The sequence below is a fragment of the Sturnira hondurensis genome, unplaced genomic scaffold (assembly GCF_014824575.4).
Source record: "Sturnira hondurensis isolate 20B ecotype Veracruz unplaced genomic scaffold, ASM1482457v3 Scaffold0004136, whole genome shotgun sequence".
Taxonomy (NCBI): Eukaryota; Metazoa; Chordata; class Mammalia; order Chiroptera; family Phyllostomidae; genus Sturnira; species Sturnira hondurensis.
Genome location: NW_028076767.1, coordinates 3,069,338 through 3,072,844, shown reverse-complemented (window position 1 = coordinate 3,072,844; position 3,507 = coordinate 3,069,338). Strand labels below are relative to the sequence as shown.

General features: G+C 34.0%; 1 non-coding gene across 1 annotated transcript; it reads right to left on the bottom strand.

The window, feature by feature from the left end:
* Positions 1-2,094: 2,094 nt before the first annotated feature.
* On the bottom strand, positions 2,095-2,257 carry LOC118986070 (U1 spliceosomal RNA). The gene has a single exon (XR_005066300.1). It is a non-coding gene; the product is annotated as a U1 spliceosomal RNA (small nuclear RNA).
* Between the last annotated feature and the right edge of the window lie 1,250 nt (positions 2,258-3,507).

The following is a 3,507-nucleotide window of genomic DNA, read 5'->3' as shown; positions in this document are numbered from 1 at the left end:
AGAGGGCCTGAGAAAAATAGGGCTTTTGTTCTATTAGTTTTCAACGTGGTTATAGAATTTTACATTCCCACCAGCAATGTAGGAGAGTTCTGATGGCTCTGAGGCCTGTCCACATTTGATATTTGCCCATCTTGTTAACTTCAGCGTTTGGGGTTGGTGTGTTGGAGTATCTCCTTGTGCTTTTATCAACTTTTCCTCTGTGGCTAACGATGGTGAATACTAGTGTGCTTATTGGTTGCTTATACATCTTTTGTGATATGGTTCTCATTCGCCCACTTAAAAAAATGGATTCCTTAACTATTTTGCATACAAGGCCTTTGTTAGATACACGTTTTATGAATATTTTCTCTCCAGCCTATGGAATGTCAAGTCTTTACATTGTTGTTGTTTTTTGTGTGTGAGCATAATTTTTTAATTTTGATACTGAATAACTTGTCAAATGTTTTCTGGTTCCTGCTTTCTCTCTTTTTAAAAAGAAATACTAATTCCCAGGTTATGAAGTTATTCTCCTATTTTTTCTAAACATCTTTCTTCTAAAAGCTATAATTTTAGCTTTCATGGTTAGGTGTAACATCACCTAAAATTAATTTTTTGCTATGGTATGAGGGAACTGAGATCTTTCTTCCTTTCCACGTGGATGTCTGTTGGCTACAGCACCACTGGTTTGAAATGCTTTCCATTCCCGCGCTAGACTTGCTTTAGCATTTTTGTTAAAAACTGATTTATTGAGGGACATTTGGTCATTGCCAAACAGTCCTTGATATTTGGTTCTGTCTGAAATCTCAACGCTTAGAAAAACAGCCTGGATTCAAATAACTCAGGAGGTTTATTTCTAGCTTTGGTGTACAAAATTAAACCTAAAATACGATCATGTGTTGTGGATCAATAGTCGTGTTGTGGCTGTATTGCCAGTAATAGCCCTTCTTGCCTCTATATCCAGGCTGGTAGTGGTACAAGGGGCCAGGCAGGTGGGTCAGGATTCGAATCATGCAGAGCAACATTTATGTTATATGTGCATCAATCGTCTTCGTGGACCTTTTGGGCAAGGCTAAGTATCAAGGATGTTTTTGGCACAGGCCAAATGTTTCTGTGGGTGTTTTGGACACAACCAAATCCACTAATCAATTAATTGACCATACAAATGTTGGTCTGTTTCTTTATTCTCCATTATGATATGTTTGTTTATCCTAATGCCAATACCTCATTGAATTGATTACTGCAGCTTTGTAGTAATTTTTGAAGGCAGATAATATATGTAAGTCCTTGAACTTGATTCTATTTGTCAAAATCGCTTAGCTAGTTATTCTAAGTCATTTGCATTTCATATGAACTTTGGGATCAGCTATTCAATTTCTACAAAAATACTTGGTGATATGACACTGATTGCATTGAATCTCTAGATTTATTTGAGGAAACGTGGTATCTTGATAATACTGAGTTCCCTAATTTATGAATTAGCATATCTATCCATTTATTTAGATCTCTAATTTCTCTCAGATTTAGTACTTTAAAAAATTATTTTACTGTTGTTCAATTTAGTCATCTGCATTTACCCACCCCCCGCTCCCAACACACACACAGCCTCAGATTTAATAGTTTTAAGTACAGAGGTTTTGATCTTCTTGTGTTAGATTTATTTCTAAGCATTTTATGTTTTCTGATGATATTATGAATGGAATTAATTTTAAATGTCCATTTTTTGTTTCTAGTAAATAAAAATATAATTGAATTTTTACACATTGCCCTTGTACAATGGGATCTTATTCCTTGTGTTTATAATTTGTGTTTTCTTTTTTCCGTTTGATCAATTTTTTTTATCCTCATCTGAGAACATTTTTTCATTGCTTTTCTTAGAGAGAGAGGAAGGAAGGAAGGAAGAAAGAGATAGAGATAGAGAGAGACATTGATCAATTGCCTTCTTTCACACGCCCTGACTGGAGTTTGAACCTGCAACTTGGGTATGTGCCCTGATCTGGAATTGAACTCATGACCTTTCAGTCCCCAGGATGATGATCCAACTAACTGCGCCACACTGACCAAGGCCTTTTAATTAATTAATTAATTAATTTGTTTATTTATTTATTTATTTTAGCCAGTGGAGAGCGTGAATGCAGTCCCCCCTACCAAAAATTGTGCAGTCAATTTTCCCACACTCGAGAAAATCGCAGGGGTCAGCACATCTGGAAGTGCCATAGGTACGCCTCACCCTGGGAAAACCACCTTCATGATCATGGCATCTCCCCTGCCAGGTAAGTATCAATTGTATTATGGGAGTATTGATTTTACTAATATTTTGAAAGAACTATATTTGGCTTTTAATTCTTCTTTGTACTTTATTGATTTCTGCTGTTTATTATTTTCTTTGTTCTACTTACTTAGGATTTATTTTGCTCATCTTTTTTCTAGCATCTTAAAGATCATTGAAATTAGCTCTTTCCTTCATGAGCTTTTAAAATCTTACCTATCACTTTACGCAATGTTTTATGCACATCACACAACTTTTTGGTTTGTCGTACTTTTATTGTCATTCAAATAAGAATTATTCATACCTCTCTTGGGATTTCTTCTTTGATCCATGGGTTGTATAGAAATGTATTATTTTATTTCCATATGTTTGTGGCTTTTCTAGACAGCTGTTGTTTTTTATCTAATTTAGATTTCTTGTGATCAGAGAACATACTCTATAATATTTCAATCATTTGAAGTATACTGAGACCTTTTGTAAGCCCAGCCTATGGTCTATTCTAAAGAATGTCTCATGTCTCTGAAAATAAATGTGCATTTTGCAGTTGGAGGGGGTAGTGCCCTACAAATGTAATAAAGTCAAGGTAGTTAACAGTGATCCAATCTTCTTTATTCTTACTGGGGTTTTTGTCTAGCTATCCTATCGGTTACTGAAAAAAAGAGTGTTACAAACCCCCAGTTTGTGTATTTGTCTGCTTCTCCTTTTTGTTCTCTAAGTTTGAGCTTCGTGTGTTTGAAAGTCCATTGTCATTTAAAAATTGTATGCTTCCTGATGAATTCACCCTTTTTTGATACCTGAAATATTATACTTTATCTTAAGGTTTATTTTGTCTCATATTAATATAGCTACTCCAACAATCATATCAGTGGTATTTTTATGATAAACATATCCCATCAATTTACATTCAACTTATTTATATTTTTGCATTAATGTTCATCTTTTATAGAGAGTACAGAGGTATGTATTTTTTAAGTCCATTTTGTCAATCTTTGGCTTTTATTGAAGTGCTTAATCACTTAAATTTAGTGTAATTATTGATGTAGGTAGACTTAGATCTGTGATTTTGCTATTTACTTTCTATTTCACAGGTTTTTATTTCTCCTTTCCTGAAGTTTTTAGAGGTAATAGAACATTTTTATGTTCTATTTTATTTCCTTTATTGACTTTTTAGCTCCACTTTTTGCATTTCTTTTTGGTGATTTCTCTTGGGATTACAATATGCATTGTTAACTTTCATGATTTACTTACAGTTAATAGCATAT